The sequence below is a fragment of the Passer domesticus genome, chromosome 6, assembly GCF_036417665.1.
Source record: "Passer domesticus isolate bPasDom1 chromosome 6, bPasDom1.hap1, whole genome shotgun sequence".
In the NCBI taxonomy this organism is placed as follows: domain Eukaryota; kingdom Metazoa; phylum Chordata; class Aves; order Passeriformes; family Passeridae; genus Passer; species Passer domesticus.
In genome coordinates this window covers 69,613,431-69,636,944 of record NC_087479.1, presented here as the reverse complement: position 1 = coordinate 69,636,944, position 23,514 = coordinate 69,613,431, and the positions used below count along the sequence as shown (strand labels likewise).

At 46.8% G+C, this 23,514-nt stretch overlaps 2 long non-coding RNA genes across 4 annotated transcripts; both read left to right on the top strand.

Moving 5' to 3' along the window:
- Positions 1–10,613: 10,613 nt before the first annotated feature.
- LOC135303943 (uncharacterized) lies at positions 10,614–17,328 on the top strand. Of its 3 annotated transcripts, none has more exons than XR_010365364.1 (3): positions 10,614–12,221; positions 13,776–14,561; positions 15,589–17,328. It is a non-coding gene; the product is annotated as an uncharacterized LOC135303943 (long non-coding RNA). The 3 variants fall into 3 exon arrangements; XR_010365367.1 differs by lacking the exon at positions 10,614–12,221 and adding an exon at positions 12,315–12,560; XR_010365366.1 differs by lacking the exons at positions 10,614–12,221; positions 13,776–14,561 and adding an exon at positions 14,589–15,373.
- A 584-nt stretch (positions 17,329–17,912) lies between these two features.
- LOC135303944 (uncharacterized) lies at positions 17,913–23,281 on the top strand. The gene is made up of 3 exons (XR_010365368.1): positions 17,913–18,482; positions 22,293–22,338; positions 22,973–23,281. It is a non-coding gene; the product is annotated as an uncharacterized LOC135303944 (long non-coding RNA).
- Positions 23,282–23,514: the final 233 nt, after the last annotated feature.

Sequence of the window (23,514 nt, the reverse complement as noted above, 5' to 3'; positions counted from 1 at the left end):
CTTGTGACATTAAATTGGTGTCATGGACAGGATTCTGAAGACAGAGGAGTCTGCAGCTTGTGTGTAGTCTGTACCAGGTGGAAGGAAGTTTCATGTCAGCCACACCTAGACCGTCAATTTTCCCAAAAGGGGTTGAACAGACCTAGGAGGCAAGGGGTATGATTAGAATTTCCTGCAAACTGCACACACCTAAGTGAAAAGCATTCTCCATACTCTTTTTGAGGATTCTGTCTCTAGAATTTCACAAAAGATCTCTCGGTGCAAAAGGGGGAAAAACTGTTTCTGTTGTTTTTGTGTATCTGCACTGTTTGGGAAGGAAGGGACAACTTGAAGGAACTAAGCAGAACCTCCCAGGCAGATTAGTTCCTTCACCTACCCAGGGAATTGAGGAGAAAACACAGTAAAGGCCGTGTGGTTGTGTAACATAGCTTGTACTTCCCTGCCATAGTTTTGGTCCCTTCACAAAGAACCATTCTAGTGTGTGTGTGTGTGTGTGTGTGTGTGTGTGTGCACTGTCTGGGAAGGAAGAGACGCTTCTGGAGTAATTAAATAGGGCCTCTCAGACAGACTATAGTCTCTTCACCCACTCAGGGAAAGGTTAAGTGAAGGGAAAACACAGCGTGTGATTGCATAACTTAAATACCGCCCTGTTGTGGTTTCTGGTCCCTTCACAAGATGAGTGAAAACCTCAGTGCCAAGGTAAAAGCTGAATTTTATGCACTACTGGCCAAACACAATGCAAAACCTTCACCCGGCAGAGAGGTCTGGGCAGAGAACAACTGGTTTAATTTAGAAAATGTTATTGATAGAATATGCTCTCTGCAACATGAAACAAGACTTGGGTAAAAACAAAACCATCTTATGCTCAGTCTTGGGAGCCTGCCTCACAGCAGCCATAGAAACTTGCTTTAAGCAAAGAAGTGAGGAAATAACAATCATAGACTCCCTTCAAAATCTAGTTGAAATTTTGCAAAAACAATTAAATGAAGAAAGAAATGAGATCTATAAGTTACGAGCCGCTCTTAGAGAGGAACAGGTTAAAAACGCACATAGTGCCGATTCCTCTACAGAGTCAAAAACAGCGGCAGAAGAAAATGAAACTCCTTGCATTAAACAAACCTATCCCCATAAGGAACTTGAAGCAATGAAAAATTGTGGAGAATACTGCTGTCCTTGCTGAAGATCTTTAGTCAAAACAGAATATAATTATATTAATGAGGAGGATCTTGAACTACATATCACAACTAAACAAATACCATTCAGTGCTACCAAAGTAGCTAAACTGAAAAAGGAATTTGGGCACCTCCCACAAGAATTGGAGACAGAATATGTCTTTCGATCTCACTGGTGGGGATAAAATTAAATTAACTGAACAAGAAGACAGTGGGTACTGGGGACATGGAGTTTTCTTAACAGCAGGAGATAAACATGACACATGGTCCCTGACAGAGCGTGCAGCTTTTTGGGCCAGTAGAATTAATCCTTTAGAAAGAGGTGATCCCGTGGCAATTTTTGGCAACACTGATCAGCTTTTGGAAAGCGTTCACAAAGCCGCCTGCTTGCAAATGATTCATGAAAAGAAATTAATTCCTGGCTTTGAATCCTCAGTGCAATTACCTGTGAAACCCAAGCACATGACTCCCTTAATTCATGGGCTCCCAGAAATACTGAAATCAACAGCAATCACTTTACAGAAAACCATAATGGCTTTAAGCCCTTTAGAAAGTTTATATAGATTCCTTAATAATTCCACTGACCAAACTGGATCTACTGTACCTGACTTCACCCCATACTCTTCCCCTTCACAAGCCTCAACTTCTCAATCCGATTCACCTGTCAGTAGCTGTAAAGTTTGGACTTGGGGAGAGGTCGCAGTAGATCTGATTAATTATTGTAGGCAATATGGACATATAAAAACCCCATAGGAAAAGGTAGAAAAAATAAAAGGTGTTTGGTTTATTGGGACTCCTCACACTGAAAATGTAGAGAAAGAAAAACAAATTCTAATTGCAACCGTTGGTGGCTGTTAGGGATTAAAAAGGGAGTCCCCAAAGACATAATGGATGGCTTGCCCCTGGATAAACTGCAGAAAATAATAACTAACTGGCACTATAGAAAGCCAAACACATCGGCCCAGCCCAGTAGCCCCTCCCTTCACAAGAACTAACACACACACCTTCCTCTAACACGCTACCTCCCTCACAGCCTCTCCCACAGAACATAGGCAACGAGCCAAAATTAACCCTATCCCAGCTTCTCTCTCACAATCTGGCCAGTGGAACATTCACTCTGTCACTCCCACAAAACACAAAATTAATCCTCTTGCAACTCCTCTCTCAGAACATAAGTAACACAACACTCTCACACACCCTCCCACAGACCATAAGCAGTGAACTAAAACCAAAAGGGATTTCTGGAAACTAATATCTCTGTTCCTAAAATGTGGGTGAAGGGACGGAGCTTGGATTTACTTAAGAATGCTCACTAAAAATGAATCTGGAGATATATTAATTACAACTATCACAGGCCCTAAGAAGGTTCTTGTAATCGTTTTAGTCAATACCGGAGCTCAAATGTCTGCACTAATACATAAAGACACCCAGAAATGTGGAGTTATTCCAACTAAAAGACAATGCCGTGTTCTTAACACTCTAGGAACTACAGAATCTATGAATGTTGCCTTAGTCAAACTCACTCCCTGGAGATGAAAATCTCCTAATTGTCAAAATGGTAATAGGGGACATTCCAAATGATCTATTAGGGATGAATGTCCTAGTTGGAAGACAGTGGGAGGAATCTAACAGTTACCTGTGGTCTTTTGGCACACCGCCATTTAACATTAGGCTACTTCAAACTGCACCCCCACTGACCTTTAGCAAAACAACCAATGTAAAACATACTCTTTACCTTCTGGTGCCAGGGAAGGTATCAAACCGGTTATACAAGATTTGAAGAGCCAGGGCATAATAAGTCACACACTTTCTCCTTACAACTCACCTGTCTGGCCTGTTAGAAAAGCCAATGGAAAGTGGAGATTAACAGTGGATTTTCGCCAGCTTAATGCCAACACAGACCCTCTCACAGTGGTCCCAAATTTATCTTGAATTCATAACATCAATCCAAGAAAAAGCTCACTCAATCATGGCAACTATAGATGTGAAAGACATGTTCTTTATGATACCTATACAGCCAGAAGATATGGACCACTTTGCCTTTATATGGGAGGGACAAGAATATACATTTACCAGGCTTCCCCAAGGCTACAAACACTCCTCCACTTTAGCCCACCATGCTTTAGCACAAGAATTAGAAAAAATACCCAAACCTGACAATGTAGCTGTTTATCAATACATCAATGACATTCTGGTAGGAGGTGAGGAAATACAGGCAGTGGAGGAACACCAGCAGAAGATAATGTCTCACTTAGAAAGCCTTGATTTGCAAATTCCCCCAGAGAAAATCCAAAAACCTCCTCAGGAAGTGAAATTTTTTGGGTATTTTGATGGAAAGCTGGCATGACATGTATTCACCCTGATATCTTAACTTCTTTAGATCAGATTAAAATGCCTAAATCCAGGAAAGATCTCCAGCAAGCTCTAGGACTGTTAGTGTTCTGGAGAAAACACATCCCAGACTTCTCAATAATTGCTAGGCCCCTTTATGACTTGCTGAGGAAAGGGGTAAGATGGGACCCCTTCTCAGGAAGAAGCATTACAATTACTGATTTTTGAGGCAACAGCTCACCAAGCACTAGGCCCTATCCATCCCACAGATCCCTTTCAGGTGGAATGGGGGTTTGCCTCCTCAGGGCTATCAGTACACATCTGGCAGCAGGGTCCCAAGGGCCCAACAAGGCCCGTCGGTTTTTATTCCCGTGGTTTCAAGGATGCTGAGAGAAGGTACACCACCTTGGAAAAAGGGTTGTTTGTGATTAGCTTAGCTCTCATAGAAGTGGAAGAAAATCTCACTACAACAACCTCTTGTATTAAGAGGTCCCTTCAAAGTAATTAAAGCTCTAACAAATGGGACCCCCCCGACTGACAGGGTAGCCCAGGAAGCTTCTGTGAGGAAGTGGTATGTCCAAATTGAATATTACAGCAATAATTTTTCAACAGCAGAAGATGCTGCCAAGAATTTGGCAATTCAGGACACTGAGAGCCTGGCTAGCAGCCAAGATAAACCTATCTCTGTAATCAAGGTGGCCTCCCATTCTCCTCCGAACTAGCAGCAAGGTCCTGGTTCACAGATGCCTCCGCAAAACAGGAAGGGAAGATTTGGAAATATAGAGCAGCTGGCTTACACATTTCATCTGGTGAAAGGATTATTACTGAAGGTGAGGGAAGCGCTCAGGTCAGAGAACTCATCACTGTCTGGAGTGTCTTCCAATGTGAAGCACAAAACATTTCTCTTGTCTGCATTTACACCGACTCCTATGCAGTGTACAAAGGTTGTACTGAGTGGCTTCCTTTTTGGCAGCAAAATGACTGGGAAGTTAACAGAATCCCAGTGTTGCAAAAGGAAAAGTGGCAGGAAATCTTAGATATTGCAAGTTGAGGAAATTTTGCTGTTGGTTGGTTGGCTTCTCACCAAACAGATGGAAACCCAGCAGGGGAATGGAATAACAGAGCTGATGAGCTAGCAAGGCTCAGCCCCCTAAAAAGGGAAATAATTACTAGGGATTGAGATAAACTATTAGAATGGTTGCATGTAAAAAGGCAACACACAGGTGTAAAAGATTTGTACAAAGAAGCTCACACTCAGGATTGGCCAGTTACCAGGGAAATGTGTAAAACATGTATATCAGCCTGTGAGCAATGTCACAGGTGACTAGAGAGACATCCTTTAGAAGATGACCCTCTGCATTTAAGAAAGGGTAAAGGCTTATGGGACACATGGCAGGTAGACTATATCAGCCCCTTTAAGAAGTCAGGAGATAAACACTTTGTGCTAGTAGGAGTAGAAATTGTATCTGGGTTGGTTCAAGCTGAGGCTTTTAAAAGAGCTATAATACAGTTAAAGCTTTGCAGGGGTGGTTTGGAACTTACCCAAAGCTGTAGGAAATTCAATCTGACAACGGGTCACACTTCACTGCTAGAGTTGTACAGGATTGGGCAAAAGGTGAAGGAATTAAGTGGACTTTCCACACACCTTACTACCCGCAAACTAACAAGATCGTGGAAAGGACTAATGGTCTTTTGAAACGACTCCTAAAACCGCAGGAGAGAATTTGGGACAGTCAGTTATAGGAAGTTGTTAAAGGAGTGAACAGTAGATGGGGGGTGAATGGATGTCCCAAAACCACTGCCTTTTACCCAAAACCTCCAAGCATCATTCCCTCACTGCAGGGACCTGACGATCCAAAAATTCCATCACATTACCCTGGACAAACCTGTTCTGGTGGACCTCCCTGCTGTAGAGGAAGTACCACTAGTGCTGAAAACCTCTCTGAATAAATATGCACAAGTAGCCTCTGATGCTCTAGGAAAAGAGCATTGGAAAAATACACACTGGATAATCCCATCATTTTAACTCTTTTCTGCTTCTCAGTGGCAGGATTTGTTTACAGAAGAACTCTGTGGGACATGAAAATTTGTGGTGAAAGCTGTGTGGGGTACTTCCAGGATGAGTGGAGAGATGAGAATCTCGACTCCATGTTTCAAAAGGCTGGTTTATTATATTATGATATATATTATATTAAAATGCTACATTAAAACTATAATAAAAGAATAGAGAGAAAAGGATTCATCAGAAGGCTATAAAGAACAAGAATGGAATGCATAAGACTTGTGACTCTCAGAGTCCGATGCAGCTGCATCTGTGATTGGCCATCAATTAGAAACAGCCAACATACACTAATCACAGATGCACCTGTTTCATTCCACAGCAGCAGATAGTTATTGTTTACATTTCTTTCCTGAGTCCCTCAGCTCCTCAGGAGGGAAAAATCCTAGCAGAGGAATTTTTCATAAAATATAATGGCTACAAAAATTATCTGAGCCATGATAATGCTGGTGATAATTTTCTGTATCCTACCACAACTCCATGAACAAGATTGTGCTGAGTGGTCATGGTCTGAAACTACCATCCAGCACACCAGTGTTCTAGGATAGTATCCCAGGGGTCACCACTGAACCTAGTGACTATAGTGCTGCATGACTCTGAGGTATACTGTCCAAGTGAGTGGCAATGGGATCAGAATGACTGGATTAGAACCCTAACTGGAACAATTGGTGAGTCGAATGTGGTAGCATGCAGAAAAGTGGAAGGATCTCTCCATGAGAAAGCCACCTCCATCACAGTTGCTGAAAATTTTATGGAAGCAGGGGGAAAAAATTATCTGGATATCCCTTCAGCGAGACTGTGCCCCACAAAGAAGTGGGAATGTGCCGGACAATTTCCCCTCACTCTCTGTTGCCGGCAGGAGTATATTGGTAATTATACTCTAGGCCTCAAAACTAACAATGTTGCAATTAGGAAGGACTGCAAAAATGAACTGGTTGATTGCTGGCACAGTTTTACTTTGGTTAAACCAACTTATGTGACATCCGCTGGCAAGGTAACTCAACTGACCCGTTAGGTTTGGGAGGCTTGGTCTATAAATTTAAGATAGATGCTGTAACAAAACCCACATTAAATACAACAGTTACGCCCCAATTAGCAGAAGACACCGAGAGCCCCTTTACTGAATGGCCTTGGTCCCAGGCCTTTGTACAATTTACCAGATCCATGGGAGATGTAAAAGGTTTGAACCTATCAACAGTGGTTATACATGGAAATCAGTTATACACTAAGCAGGAATGGGAAAAACAAAAAACCTGGCAGCTTCAGGGAGTAGTGGGAGAAAAAATTAGCATAGGATGCAGAATGATTAACGGAACCACCTTTAATAAAACAATCTCAATCAGTGTTTCAACAAACCAGGCAAACAAACAGCAGCAGCAGGTGTGTATGCACCCAAGCCTACGAGACTGTTGGCACAGTTTTACATTAACACAAACTGCAGAAGTAGTTTGTCTTTGGTCCAAGAATAGTGGAGGCCTTTTTAAAAAATTCATAATAAATGCTATAACCCAATTTTCTACTATCACCACTCCATTCCAACCACCAGTCATGCTTAGACCCAGAATTTTTGAAATTAGACCATATATAATCAGGAAAACTGGTCAGCAACAAATATTGTTCAATCCGGCCTGGTGTCTTAAACAAGTCAAATTGATGATGCAAAACTGTCTCAGAAATTCAACTGGCCTGCTCAGCTTTCTTGCAGACCTCTTTCAAGGGCTGGATGACCTGGCTGCGAAAGCGGAGCTCCTTTAGAAAACGAATGCCAAGAGACATAACCAGTGTTGTGGGAACAGGCTTAGGAATTCTCAACAGTATGGATTCGTAAGTATTAATGAATAAATTGGCTGCTACAACTAAAGATCTGACCAAATTACAGCAACCACTGCAATCATCCTTATTAGCTTTAGGAACACATCAATGGCTGCTATCAAACATACTACCAAATTGGGAAAAGGTAAATGTAGATGATTGCAAATTGGTAATTGACGCACTCGGAGCTATACAAAATAATGTTTCTTTGGCTCTCAACTGTATACAAGTACAATTGTGGATGCAGTCAGTTGCTGCCTCAATTTTAAGAGAAGGTGAAGAAGGCACTTTTCCCACTGAAATTCGGAAAATAATTTGGGACAGTGTCACTGATTTTGAAAGAGAATTCCAGTCCTGATGGATCTTGGTGAATTTCACTTATGACCCCATTTCAAACACAGCCACAGCTTTTGTGTTAATCATACGCAATGCTTCAGTACATTTGATTTTTCCTATTATTGCATTAGGGTTGAATCACAATGGAGCTGTTCTCTATCCTTCTGAACATAGAGAATGGGCTCGTCAAATTGGTGAGAAATGTCATTCTGTCAATTTGGAATCCTGTATTGTCTGTGAACAACAAGGGTTCATCTGTGAAAGCAATGCAATCATAGCTCAGGGCATTTGTTTGGACACAGAACAAAATATATGTCACTTTGAAATTCATCCTAACGAGACTTCTGAAACAGTTCTTATATACATAGGCAATGGATGTGCATGTTTTAGAACTACTTGTGATGTTGTATTCATAGAAAATGTAGTAGTGGGTACTAAAAATCATTCAAATTTTTGTGCTTGTAACTTTACCAAAATTGCAGGATGTGATTTTTCTTATGAAGCTCCAGTTACCTCTCACTACCTTTTGCAATCCAGCTACACACTGATTCACAAACTGATGCCTACTCCCATTGGGATAAACTTCACTTTGGTAAAGCAGTTGTTGCTCCATCAGACTTAATCAAAATTTTGGGAAATATCAAGAAAAATGGACAGAAAACCCTGGTAACTGTTCATCACAATGTGAAACAAATACACCATGTCATGGAAAGAGTGAAGAAAGATGCTGAGCACAGGTGGTGGGATACTCTTTTTGGGTGGTTACCAACTGCCACAAGTGTCCTGAACAATCTGTCATCCCATTGTTATTCTTTTGATTCCAGTTTTAATTGGTTTTATTCTATTGGCAATCTTTTTTGTTATGAATTGGAGAATGATGAAATGGTTAACAAGACTGATGTCTGTAGTTAATGCACACAACTTGGCTGATGTCCTCTTTACTGTGGACATCCCCAAGACTGTTGACACAAAGCAATTATGAATTAGTATATGTGTTTTGGAAAAACTCTTGATTTTCTCTTTTGTGATTTTGTTAAAATTATTTCTGATTTTTAGTTGAATTGTTTTGAAGAATTATTTTAAAATAATACTCATTTTATGATTTGTTTATTGCTTTTTCCTTTTAACCATTTGCAATTTGTTTTAATAATTTAAAAATTGTTTAAAATAATATTATTTTTAATTAATATTAATTATGTTTATTGTTTCCTTTTCCCCCTCCTTTTTCCTATACTTTCTTTTCCTCCTTTTCTCTCTCTCTCTCTCTCCCTCCCTGTCTTACTGTCTCTGCTTTGTACGACAAGTCCTGAAGACTTACAATGATGCTCCAGAAATCTGCTGATGAAGATCCTTTCAAGACAATCATGAGTCAGGGGGTCGTGTAAGTCTCTGTCTGAAATTTCTCTCATTTGCCTCATGATCATTGTGAAAAGGACAGAAAGCGGGACTACCAAAAAAAGAAGGATCCTGTTTTGGGATCCTGGTCCTGCCTGAATTGTCACCCACCAAGACCCGGAAGCCTGAGCAAAGCTTGTGTCTTGCCAGGTCATTGTTCACAGGTGTGTTTGCCCACCCCATGGAACACTGCACCAACTGAAAAGAGAAAAGGGGCACTGTGCCCTTCTCTTCACCTGTATCACTTGACAACAGTGCTCCTGGAATTTTCCCACCTCCCAGCTTGGCTGGACTTTTCTGGAGTGACCTTTCGGTGGTCGCCACAGAAGACCCTTCATCTACCACCCCTTCTACTGAGGTGGTAGAAGCCTCTCCCTCAAGGACTGGGACATGATGGAAAAGCTCTCCCTTCCTGCCAAGGACTGAGACCGAAACCATCTAACCGGGGGAAGGTGTGAGGGGGAGGCAAGCTGACCAAACCAAGATGTTTGCCTGCAGGTTGTGACCACTGGACCAAGAAGACAATGGTTCTCACCTACTGCTGAAAATATGGACTATTTGTACCCTTCTTCAATAGACTATTATTTATTACATTTGATTTGATTTTGAAACGTGTCCCCTTCCCCCAGTCAAAAAGACTATAATAAATATTAGAATTGACTAGCATCCCTGAGATCTCCCCTGATGTGACTATGACAAGCTCCGTCGACTGGACTGCAAAGGACTATATAGTTCCACGTTTGGTAGCTATATACCTTCCTTTCTCTCTCCTCTCTTTTTCCTTATTCTTTCCCTTTCTCCCCAGTTCCCCCCAACACATTTTGCTGTGGTCATTCAATAAAGGTACATTTGCTTTTGATTATCACTGCAAACCCCTCTTGCTGTGTCAGTTTTTTGCACTCTGAGATCAATTAACAAACCACTATGATACCCATTCGTGAGGATGGATCGTGACACTCTTCACTGACCTCTGTGTCTTCATGTTGCTCCTCTGTGTGCCTTCACTTTGTCCTTTTCTCTCACTCAAGGGAGGATGGAAGCACTGAAAGAGTTAATATCTCACCCAGGGCCTGCAGACGGTTATGTGACCGCGTCTGGGCTCAGTCCTTGCGGCCGGAGCTGTTTTACCATGGAGGTTTCTGCAGCGGCTGTGCTGGGGCTGTGTCAGGATGGGCCACGCTGGGGGGAGGGCCATGATCTCAGCAGCCAGGCCAGAACACAGCAGCAGCACGGCCGGGGCCAATGGCTTCTCCTCCCCCTGCCCAGTGGTTGTGGGTGAACCCCAACAGTGGCAGAATCTTGGCCGAGCCGGCCCGGCCTGGGGCTGGTCCCTTGGTTTCATGAGGTCCCCACAGTGTCCCAATGATCTCCATGGGAAGGAAAGATCTGAGCCCCAGTGTTTCAGGGGCAGTCACCAGGGACCAAGGCCAGACAGACTTGATGGTACTGGCAGATTTTGCCTGGGAGCAACCCTAGGATATACAAAATTTCAGAGGTGGAATCCCAATTTCAGACATGGACATGCAGAGGAGAAGATGGTTATTTTCATAGGAAGGAAAGCACAGAACACCAGTGTTTGAGACACAGATGAAAGGTGGCCATTGGAGGCCTATGCCAGCCAGACCTCTCTGTCTTGGAAGCTTTTGTCATGGAGGAATCCTTGGATATATGGAATTTGGGAGGAGGAATCTCAATTTTGACAGTGGACACCTTGAGAAGAAGGACAGTTCTTTTCCACTGGAAGGAAAACCCAGAGCCCCAGTGTTTTGAAAGCAGATGAGAGGCAGCCCCCAAGAGGCCAAGGGCAGCCAGACCTGTCTGTCCTGGCTGCTTTCACTGGGGAGCAATTCTTGGCTGTATGGAGTTTTGGAGGTGGAATCGCAATTTTGGCCATGTGCACCTGGTCAAGATGGATGTGGTTTTTTTCCAATAGGAAAGAAAAGCACAAAGTCCAAGTGTTCTGGAAGGAGATGAGAGGTGGCCACCCTTAGGTCAAGCCAGCCACACCTGTCTCTCCTTGCACTCTTCGTCTAGGGGCTATCCTTGGACATAGGGCATTTTGGAGGTGGAATCTCAGTTTTGGCTGTGGGCACCTAGACAGGAAGAAGAGTTCTTTTTATTAGGAAGGAAAGCACAGAGCCCCATTGTTTCAAAGGCAGATGAGTGTCAACCCTCAGGAAGTCAAGGCCAGTCAGACTTATCAGTCCTGGCAGCTTTTATCTGCAAGCTATCCTTGTATATAGGGAATTCTGGAGGCAGATTCCCCAGTTTTGGCCAGAGACGCCTGGTTGAGTATGGCCAAGAAAGAAAAGCACATGGTCCCAGTGTTTCAAAGGCAGATGAGACAAGGCACCCAGGTGGCCAAGGCAACCAGACCTGTCTGTCCTGGCAGATTTCATCTGGGAACAATATTTGCATATAAGGAAATTTGGAGGAGGAATCCCAATTTTGGCAGTGGGCCTCTGGAGGAGAAGCACAGTTCTCTCCCAGAGGAAATAAATCCCAGAGCCCCAGTGCTTCAGGCACAGATGAGAAGCAGCCCTCAACATGCCAAGGTCAGCTGGACCAGTCAGACAGCCCCCAGGAGGCCCAGCCAGACAGAACAGTTCCATGTTCCCTTGGTTTTGTGGAACCCCACAGTGTCATAAAGGTCTCCTTGGTTCCATCAGGCCCTGGAGTGTTACAAAGCTCCCTTGCTTCTGCAGTGTCACAATGGCCCGGTGCTTCCATGAGACCTTGCAATGTCACAATGGCTTAATGGTTCCACAAAGTCCTGATGTGTCACCATGGCCCCTCAGCTCCATGTGCCCTCGCTGTGTCACAATGGCTCCTCCGTGACACTATGGGCTCCACAAGGTCACTATGGACCCTTGGCTCCTTGGGGCCCCCAGGTTTCACAATAGTCTCCTTGATTCCACGAGGCACCACAGTGTCACCATGGCCCCTTGGTTCCATGAGGTTCTGTAGTGTCACCATGGTGTCCTTGGACCCTCATTGTTCCAACTGACCCATAGTTCTATGAGGTTCCATAGTATCACCATGGTCACTGTCAGAGGCTGGATGAGATCGATGTCCTGAGACACCTTGGGATGCTCGGAACGCCCGTGTGGGGCCAGGTCAGGCCTTGGTTTGTGGTGGGTCGGAGCCCTGCCCCCAGCCCTGGCAGAGCTGTCAATCACACAGCAGGAGCGGTGCTAACCCAGGTCTGATTGGCTGAGATGTCAATAAATCAATCAATCACACAGCAGGCAGTGCTAACCCAGCTCTGATTTGCTGTCAATCAATCACACACTATCAGCTTGACTCTGATTGGGCAAGCAACTGGCAGTCCCACCCCAGGGGTGGGCCCATGAAGGCCCAGGGTGATACAAGCCAGACCATGAGGCCAGCCCATGGTCTGGATCCTGCCTTCTCCTGGAGTTCCTCTCTTAGCGACGCTGGAACCTGAGCAGTTGGTACCTATGTGCATGTCTTTGTTTAGATCTTGTGTCTTTCTGTTGTTCTCTATTTCTTCTACTTACCTGGAACATTTTTGGGTAACTTAACATCTTAAGGCTTAAAGGTTTTTAGGTTAAATGGGCTGAGTTAATGAAGTCAATGCTAAGAGTTTTGTGTTGAAGTGGATGTTGTATTAAACCCTTTGCCAAAGTTCCTTGATTGTCTATATTTTGCCAGTAAATTTTGTGTCATTTTGACCTCTTAACTCAGTTGGTTAGAGCATGGTGCTGATATCACTAAGGCTGTGGGTTCAATCCCTGTGTGGGCCATTCACTTAAGAGCTGGACTTGATGACCTTGTGAGTCCCTTCCTACCAAGAATATTCTTTGCATCTGCCTATGTTGAGAATATCTGGTTGGTGTTTCTTCTGTGCACCAAACTCAAGGGAAGGAACCTTTGGTTCCCCCCAGCATTTCAGTGTTCTGGGGGTGTTACAGCCCTGCAGGCTCACAATGGCCTCTTGTTTCCATGAGACCCCAGAGTGTCACATTGGCCCCTTGGTTCCATGGGTCCCAACAGTGCCATGACAATCCCCTTGGTTCCACAACTTCCCACAGTGTCACACTGGCCCCTTGGTTCCTTGAGGATCTGGAATGTCACACAGGTTTATGACATTTGTCCTTCCTGCCCCTCACATCCCACTGCCCCACAAACAGCCCCAAGCCACCCGTGAGGGACAGGCCCTGCTGGCCCAGGCTGGGCTCAGGGCTTGGCCTTTCTGCTTCCCCCAAACAGCCCAGGCCTTGCTCAGCATTGCAGTTCCCTGCTCAGAGTCTTTGGCTCTCTGTTATCCTGGCCTCAAGGATCTGCTCTCACCAGTTCCTGGGGAGCCTTTGGCAGTCCCTGCCCTCAGTGGGGCTGAGGTGCTCCAAGGGACTTGGAGTTTTGCTCCTGATTCCTTGAGCAGCTTCTTCAACCTTCTCTCAATGCCTGAAGGTTCTGGACTCAACCCCAAATCTACTGTGGGGATCATCAAAATACAGAAAGACCTTGGGGGCACTTTTTCTTCCTTCATGGTCTTCAAGTCTCCAGGGCTTGTGCAGCTGATTGGAGTCAGTTTGGAGTTCCTTTAAGGAGGAAGATTTCAAAGTGCACCTCATGATTTTTTTTTCTTTAATCAAGTGAGTATGTTTGGTTGGTTTTTTTTGTTTTGTTTTGTTTTGTTTTTCCAGTTCAGAGAAGAGATGAGAGAAGCATTCCGTAGCTGATTGTGATGCTGAATGTCTCCTTTGGAGGTCTGTGCATGGAGAAGGATGAGCCCATTGAGGGCTGACCCCGTTTGAACAAGCTGCTCCTCACCTCCAGCCTCACTGTGTCTGACATCACCCACCTGGGACTGACATCCCTGTGCCCTGCAGCAGAACCTTGTCTCCTGAGATCTGCAGCTCCATGTCCCAGCCCCCTACATCGTGTCCCACCTGCTCTCCTCAGGGCTCTGCCTGCACACAGGCCCAGGAGAAGTTTTCCTGTTGGGAAGGAAACAATGGAAAAGCCTGAGGTTTCCTCAACATCAAACCCCACTCAGGAACCACCTGCTCAGTACTGGCTGCCTGGAATGGTGTCACCTTTCTACAAGGGATAGTGTGACCAGAAATGATCTCTGGAAACAGAATTCCGAGTCTTGCAGCATAATTCTCTGTCCCTGTCCTTTCCCTGGATCTCTGTTGCAGATGGAAGCATCCTCACTTTTAACCTCTCTTTGGAATGCAGAGATGTTCCCAAGTGTGTTGAGCAGGATTTGCTCAATGTTTCTACAAGACTTTGTGTTCCTCATGGAACAAAGGGGCCATTTTGACACTGAGTGGGCAACATGGAAGCAAGGAGTGAATTGTTACACTGGGGTCCCATGGAACCAAGGGGCCATGGTGACATAGCAGGGCCATGTGGATCCAGTGGTCCATTGTAACACTGTGGATCCAAGGAGTTCATTTTGACACTGAGGAAGCTCATAGAGTGAGGTAGGCCATTGTGACACTGAAGAACTTCATGACACTAAATATCCATTGTGACACAGCAGGGCATCATGGGATCCAAGGAACTGCTGTTGGCAGTATGGAAACTCATGGAACCAGGGGCCGTTTTGGCACTGCAGAACAAACACAGCTGCTGGACCTTGTCCCCTGGCCCTGCACAGTTCCTTGGGAGACACGGCAGGAGCAACACCCTGGGAGCCTCGGGAATGCCCCCCTGAGATCCATGGCACACACTCCCTGGGGCTGTAATTCCAGTTCCCAGACAGGAAAAGACGTTCTGCCCTTGAAGGCAAAGCTCTCAACAAGGAGCCAAAAGCCAAGTGAAGCAAGATCTTACAGTGACATTTCACTGCCAGCCTTCATAACTTTACCCATGGTTGTTGTAGCTCATGGATTGGGAATTAAATCAGGGGAGAGTCTTTGGTGGGAACTGCCCTGGGTCAAGAGAGACACTGAGAGAGAAACAGAGCAGGCAAAGAGAGGCAGGAAAGAAAGGAGGGCACAAACACAATCAGCTGAGAATGTGGCACCCTGAAAAACAAAATGGAACTGATAGAAAATGAATGGGACAGAAATCAATAATTCTGAAAGTTTTATTTACTCTTAAAATACATCCCACACATCCACCCCCACACAATCCCAATCCCACTTCTCCAAATTTGGATGCCACTTCTCCCAGTCTCCTTCCAACCCCATCTCATCCTGGAGGCTGTGGAATCAAATAGTCTTGACATGGGACTGCATCTTTTTTTGAGGTTGGAACAAGCCATTTTGAGATGGGATTGAGCCCTTTTGGGGTAAGAAAGAGTTGTTTTCAGTGGGACTGAGTAGTTTTGAGGTGACAGATCAATCCACCTTGACTTTTGAATGCAAAGAGATGGAGAACACTGCCCAAAATCCCCCAAGAACCCACAAATCTTCCAAAATATGTCCCCAAACCATAAAATTGCACCTCAAATAGCTGTGAAATGGCGAGACTTTAGACATCTCTGATCAATTTCTTTATTTTTAGTCCTATTTCAGGCAGTTTTAAGGGATGAAGACAGATCAGAAGCAAATGACAGCTATACCGAAAGGAGAACCAGCCAGGTGTCTTCCCAACATGGATCACAGTGAGTGTGGGCTCTGACCAACATGGGTCCTCCCCATGGGAGGACCTACAATGCATGAAGTTCTTCCTGCAGTTAGGACACTCACAGAACTTTCCTTATTGGTGCCTCCGTTGCTGTTGCGTCAAGTAAGAGCTGCTGGAGAAGCTCTTTCCACACTGGGGACACTCGTAGGGCCATTCCCCAGTGTGGATTATCTGGTGGCTGATCAGGGTGTTGCTTCACCTGAATCTCTTCCCACACTCCAAGCACTTGTGGGGCTTCTCATCATGAAGCTATTCAGGGACAACCAGCTCCAAGCTCTGGCTGAAGCTCTCTCCACCTTCCTGGCACAGGGTGGGGCTTTCCTCCTCAGAGCACCCTGGGCGGGGTTTGCAGCCCCTCCACATGTTGGATTTCAGAGATTTTTCCTCCCTGTTGGATTCCTGCACCATGGAGCCACTCAAAACGGCCTCTTCCATGAGGTTCTGACATGGGGATTTGTCCTCCATCGTCTCCATTCTCAGTTCCTTGTCTGGGGGAGGAAGGACAAGGAGAGGATGGGATTTGCCTCCATGCCAGAGGGAAAGGGAAGTAGATCCCTCCAGGGCTTCCCTGGCAGGACGATATTGGCAGTGGGGTTGTCCTGCAGCCAGGGGCCATGCTGGGCTGGGAGATGGAGCAGGAGAGAGGGGGAAAGGGGCAGTGACTTCCTCCTCACCTTCCTGGGTGTCCCGGGGCATCATCTCAGTTTGAAAAGACAGCTGTCTGCTAAGGAAGGCCGGAGCCTCCCTTGAAATGGAAAATGTAAAGCCCCTCCCTCTGAATTACAATTTTCAAAATTAGGGGCTCCCAGGCAAAAGATACAGGAATAGGAATAACTGTTTTTTAGTAGAAAAATTAAAAATAAAAATGCCATAGTACTAAAAAACTACTTACAGAGTCAGACTACAACCTGACACCCAGTGGGTCAGGGTGGTGGTAGCAATCCCATTAAATGGTGGCTGCAGTGCTCCTGCAGTGACAGATGTGGTTCTGTTGAAGCAGTGATTTTGTAGAAGGGTGGAGTTTTCCTCTGAAGGTCCAGTGGTGGTGTAGGTGGGCCTGGTCTTCCTCTGGGATCTAGTGGAGAAGAAAGCTGCTCATCTGGGAATCCTGTGGGAGAAGGCTGGCTATTGTGTTTCAAGCCTCAGATTATATCCAGATAGGAATGCTTGGCTCCTCCCTCTGGGCAGAGCTTCTCATGATGGGATGGTGTAATTTTTATCAGTCATGCAGTGACACTCAATGGCCCAATAACAGATGATATCTCCCTAGAGTGAGAATTGGTTGTGGAAAAGATAAAGTAAACTGCCCAATTAACAGATGATAACTGCTCCACCTTTAACAGATGGTAATTGAATATACACCCAGCTAAACTTGAGACACTGTTCCAGCCTTGGAAACCAGGATTTGGTACTAGGGCTTGTTAGGGAATGCAACCCTGAGTGAAGACAGAGAAAGGATCTCCAGAGCCTGCAGCCAGAAATGGAGAGTTGTGGGATAATCATACCAACATCTTCTCTTTTGCAATTATTTTGAATTATTATTTGTTTTGTCTATCTTATACTTTTGTAATTTTTTGCAAATTTGCATTATCTAAATTACACTGTTTCTTAAGTTGGTGTCTGTGTCTTTGGTGTTAACCCTGCCCACTGGCAAAACAGGGCCCCATCCTCCCTGGGGAGGATGGGGAGACAAAAGCCATCACTCCAAATATCCCCCTTCCTCTTTGCTCCCCTCACTTCATACACTGTGCATGATGTCCTATGGTCTGGTATATCCCTGGGGTCAGTTGGGGTCACCTGTCCTGGCTGTGTCCCCTCCCAACCTCCCTCACAGCCCCTCCCTAGCGTGGCTGGAGGACAGGCCTTGGCTCAGTGTGAGCTCAGCAAGAACAAAACCATCTCTGCATGCTCAGCCCTGTGCTCAGCACCTGGCCCAGCAGTGTCAGTGCCAATGTCTGTGCCCTCAGTCCCTGCCAGGGCTTTCCATGGCAACTGCCAGGACAGGTGACCCAGGTGTCACCCCCCAGTGAGGGTTGCCATGGAAACAGTGCCAGCACTGCCCCTTTCTGTCTGGCTGACCTGGCCTTTGGCCCTGGCAGTGCCTTTTGCTGCTGGTTCCTGGTGCCTGAGTGGCCAGCGCGGCACAGGGCAGGTGGCCATGGCACAAGCCCCCAGCCAGGGATCCCCTCTGGCCCTGGGAAGTGACACCAGCCTGCCAGGGCAGGTTTCCATGGCAACCAACCATCACAACAGGTCCAGGCCTTGGTTGCTGTGGCACCAAACTAAGGAATGGGTCCCTGTGGCCGTTGCCATGGCACCTGGTGGCACCAATGAGTGTCACTGCAATTCTACCTGGAACAGCCCTGGCACTGCTTTGTCCTGAGGGTTGCTGTGGCAGCCAAGGACAGCAACAGCTCTGCACGCAAGTGGCCATGGAATCTGGCTGCAGAAATGGCTCCTTGGGGTGGTTTCCAAGGAAACTTGAACTGATGAGGGTTGCCATGGCACCCAAACGCAGCAGTGGGGTCAGTGCAGTGTCCATGGCAACAGCCCCTTTCAATGGCCCAGTGCAGGCTGGGATGATGATCCATCCTCACAGCCGACCCAGGGCAGGTCTGCAGTGGTCTTGCTGGCACCTTGGGCTTGGCACACACTTGAGGAGGGTGTTTTCAATGGGGGCCTCAGGAGATTTAGATTGCTTCAAAAAATTAAAAAGGCAAAATCCCTCTTTGGTTGGGTTCAGCCAGTTCTCCAAGCAAATCAGGTCCCAGGTGAGTGAGGAGAGACAAGGATGGGGCTGGGGAATGTGGATCAAGGTCATCCACACTGGTCCATCCTCAAGGCACAGCTTCTCTGACCAGGCCAGAACTCCTCAAAAGCGTCCCTGGGTCAGTATCCATCATAGAATGCTGCAATCACCTCTTGTGTAATAAGAAAAGTAATAAAATACACCCTTTAAAATAGGAACATATATTTCCTAGAAAGCCTTTGAAATATTTCTCCAGCAGGAAACCTTCCAAATGAACTGCTCAATACCAGAGGGAAATCAGGGCAGCACCATGGTTTGTTAGGACTTGTTTGATCCTAATGAGCCCTATGGTGCATTTGGAGCTGAGCCCTTGAACCTCAGGCCCTGAGAGGAGATTGCACAAAACTTTCCAGGAGTCCAAGTCAGAGGAAACACCCAAAGTGTCTCAAAGCATTAATAGATCCCACTGAGGTCCATCCCCAACACAGGCTTCTCATGGACTCCTTGGAGGAGAGAATTGGAGGCCAGGATGGCACAAAAACCTCTCAGAGACACTGTGGAATGAAAAATCCAAAGTAAATTGAACACCTTGAGTATCTCAAAGCATTAATGAGCCAAACTGAGTGTCAGTACAAAGCTCTCAAGGGACTAATTAACACAGATAATTGGGGCCATGATTGCACAAACCTCTCATAGAGTCTGTATTAAAAGATACAGACAGAAACACAGAATACAGATACAGAATCACCAAGTAACTTAAAATAACTGAAGTACCTTGAAGCAATAATGAGCCCAATGAGTGTTGTTACTAACAAAGCCTCTCTAGGGACCGATTACAGCAGATAATTGGAGACCATGATTGCACAAACCTCTCAGAGACTCCAAGGCAAAAGTAAAACACAAAGTCCTTTGAAAACTTGCACTTCCTGGGAGCAGTAAGGAGCCCCCCCCAGGGCCATTCCTGAGCAAGGCCCCAGGGACTCCTTCCAGTAGATCCTTGAGGCCACTGGGATGTGGGCTATGGGGGGATGCTGAGGGCAGGACAAGGGGCTGACAGTGCCCAGCCTGGCTGGGGCTGTGCCAGGAGGCCCCAGGGCCTCAGGACAAGGTGTTTCCTCCCAGGTCTTGGTGGCACAGACCCTGCTGCTGTGCCCCAGGGCACCAAGGTTTGGCTTCTCTTTGTCCCCACCTGCCATCACTGCCTCCAGTTCCTTGCTCTGGCTGGGGCCTGGGGACACTTTCTCAGTCATGTCCCTCTGTTGAGTTGTGTTCCTAATCAGTTGCAGTTGAATTAAGTTATGCTTTGTAAGTTGGTATGTTCCATTCTCCCCTTACGTTAAGAGTGGTTCTGCCGTGTTGCCTCCTCCCTTGAGCCCCTCTCCGTTTCCCTATCTCCTCCCCAGTTGCCCCAGCAACCACTATATCCTTTGTTCTATCCCTCCTCGGTGCCCTGCCCATCACTCGGTGACCCGACCCTTTCGTCGAGAAGCTTCTCTCTAGGGCATTGAGTGATTGGTTCAGGGGCCGGGGCCCCTCCCCAAGATACCCCGGACTGGATGAGTTAAGTTGTCTGTATCCCTTTACCCACTACCCCCTGGTCCTCTATTGGTTAGAGACCAGGTTCCACCTTTGTACCCACCTCCCTTTATAAGTTGCTGTCACCCTGTTAACCGTGTCTCTGCCTTCTGGCTCCCCTCAACTTTCCATCTCCCTGCTCCTCAACAAACCCGGTTATCCCAGAAGACAGAGTCCACGTTTTTCCTCGCTTCTGCTGTAGCTAGCCAAGGGTCCTAGAAAGTGTGCACTCTCCGTCACACCGAAGTGGAGAGAGTGCCCTCACCACTGCAGCTCAGGTGCCATTGGGCTCAGCAAGGCCGCCCTGAAAAGGGGCTTTCGGACACGCACGGCTGCATCTCTCAGTGAGACCCTTTAAAAGTCAAAGAAACTTTGGAGTTGGATTCTGACTTGGAGTTCTTGCGAGGTTTCTTCAGCTCCCTCTCAGGGACTGATGTTCAGGGCCTCAGCACAAAGCCCCAGAGGGTCATTAAAGCCCTTGTGCTGTGTCTGTGCTGCTGAGCTGGGCCAGGCTCCTGCACAGAGGCAGCTCCTGGTAACCAAGAAGAGCTTCAAAAGCACATTTCTCTTGATGAGCAGCTCTTCTGCCAGCCCAGCAGGGCTGGGGCACTGCCTGCAGCCACCCCAGGCACAGCACAGAGGCACAGAGAGCTTCAGTCAGTCAGGGCTGGGAAGGAGCTGAGAAGTGCCTGGGGGAGAATCACTGACAGCCCTTGGCAAAGGAACCTCTGGCTGCAGGACAATGCAGCTACAGGTCCTGGAGTGATCTTCTAAAGCTGGAACATCCCAATGCCTACAGACTCTGAGTACAACTCTGACTATTTCTGGTGCAGGGGAAGCGAAGTGCTCGTGAAGGTTTCACATGCTGAGGGGTATATCAGTCATAGGATATTTCCAAGACAAGGATTTTGTTAAAAATGAGGAAATTACCTTAGACTTTGTGTTCAGTTTTCTACTATTGGAGAATGGCAGGGAGGGGGAGATAAATAGTAAAGGTTGATTATGGCTCTTCACAAGTGCCTGAGACATCTGAACTGTTACTTTTAGTGATCACTAGGAGATCCCTAATGTGCTTTCAGCCACTCTGCCCATGGACAGAAGCAGCATCACCTTTGCTGGACCCATCAGGCTCAGTCTGAGCTGTCCTTTCTCCAAGCTGCAAACCTGCCCCAGCCAGTGCCCTGCAAACAGGCAGGGTTCTGTCGGGCCAAGGAGAGTGCACAGAGATTTGGGGTCTGTGAGTGCTGGCAGGGAGAGATCAGGCACAGGGAAACACCTGCAGGAGGAAAATCTCCAGGAAGCAGAAAGAAGATTGGGGAAAGAGAGAAAACAAACACAGAAATGTTGTGGCATGGAGAGTTTAGAAATGCCCACAGCAGCCCCTCCCTCTGAATAAGCCCCCTCCCTCCTGTCCCCCAGCCAAGCCTCTGCCCTCAGGGCTGGGGCTCCAAGGTGTGAAGCCCCTCCTGTGCAGGCAGAGCTGCAGCAGAGCCGTGGGGCAGCTCTGCGGCCCTGGGCCCAGTTCTCTCTGCAGAGCACAGGGCTGGGAGCAGCTGCCCGGCCCTGGGGGCTCTGGGAGGGGGCACAGCTGGCTCAGGGTGATGCTGTCCCCAGCGCCAGGCTCTGGGCAATGCTGTCAGTGCAGCCAGGGAAGGAGCTGCATCTCCCTAAATCCAATGCCATCATAAGGACACCTGGAAGTCCCTGTGAGATTTCAGTCCAAGCTGGGAGCTTCAATCCAGGATGCAAACCTGTCCTGGAGCATCCCTGAGTTATAAGATTCATGGGGAAAGGCAGAGGTGTTCTGACACTGAAAATGCTGTTGGGTTGATGAAATGAGCAACGTGAGTCCTTGGCTACAAATGTGGAGCTAGGCTATGGTGGATCCATCTGCTCCCTGCAGTACCTGGGGGTTTTTAAGAGAAACTCAGGAGTGTCAACATTCTTCATTTGAGACAAGTGAAAGCTCAGAGAAAATCCAATCAGAATGAAGTGACAGATCATCTTCCCTCAGTCTCCACTCTTAATCTTGCCTCAGGGAACTGTTCTACCAGAGGGCAGCAGAAATGCTGAGGGTTTCTGGTATCCAAGAATACCCAGGGAGACATGGAGGAAACTTAAAAAGAAAATCTCAGAACTCAAACACAAAAGCATGTCCATGTGTGTTCCAGAGGAGGGGGTATGGGAAATGGCTTTGATTTTGGTTACAGGTCTCTCCCCTAACTGTCCTCTTCACTGTCCTTTTCTCCATGAACAGGTCCCCATGCGCAGCCACAGCAAATGTCCAACAGCAGCTCCATCAGGTACTTCTTCCCGCTGGCATTGGCAGACACACAGCAGCTGCAGCTCCTGCACTTCTGCCTCTTGCTGGGCATCTCCCTGACTGCTCTCCTGGGCAACGGCCTCATCATCAGCGCCGTAGCCTGCGGCCAGCACCTGCACACGCCCATGTTCTTCTTCCTGCTCAACCTGGCCCTCAGCGACCTGGGTTCCATCTGCACCACTGTCCCCAAAGCCATGCACAATTCTTTCTGGGACACCAGGACCATCTCCTATGCAGGATGTGCTGCACAGCTCTTTTTGTTTTTGTTTTCTGCACAGCAACAGAGTTTTCCCTCCTGACCATCATGTGCTATGACCGCTACATGTCCATCTGCAAATCTTGGCACTATGGGACCCTCCTGGGCAGCAGAGCTTGTGCCCACATGGCAGCAGCTGCCTGGGCCTGTGGCTTTCTCAATGCTCTGCTACTCACAGCCAATACATTTTCCCTGCCCCTGTGCCATGGCAATGCCCTGGGACAATTCTTCTGTGAAATCCCCCAGATCCTCAAGCTCTCCTGCTCATAGTTCTACCTCAGGGAACTTGGGCATCTTGTGTTTTCCATCTGTTTAGGACTTGGAATGTTTTGTGTTCATTGTTTTCTCCTATGTGCAGATCTTCAGGGCCGTGCTGAGGATCCTCTCTGAGCAGGGACGGCACAAAGCCTTTTCCACCTGCCTCCCTCACTTGGCTGTGGTCTCTCTGTTTATCAGTACTGCTACATTTGCATACCTGAAGCTCCCCTCTGTTTCTTCTCCATCCCTGGATCTGTCAGTCTCTGTTCTGTACTGAGTAGTGATTCCAGCACTGAACAACCTTATCTACCGCCTGAGGAACCAGGAGCTCAAGGATGCCTTGAGGAAAGTGGTGATTGTATCTTTTCAGAAACAATAAACTCTCTTTTTTCTGCTCAGAACCTTCAGAATGTAACTTTTTACAATCTCAGCTGTTTTTTTCCCTATTTGTCCATTTTTCATTGGGAGGGACCTTATTAGTTTTCTAGTTTTATAATGATTTTTATAAAAAACATTATAGCATTTCTTCATAAAAAGCTCCTGGTAGCTTGGTTACTGTCCTGCTGCATGTCTGTGCTGTGACCTCAGGCAGGGACAGGCCATGGGACTGCTGAGACACAGCTGGGCTCCAGCACAGCAGCT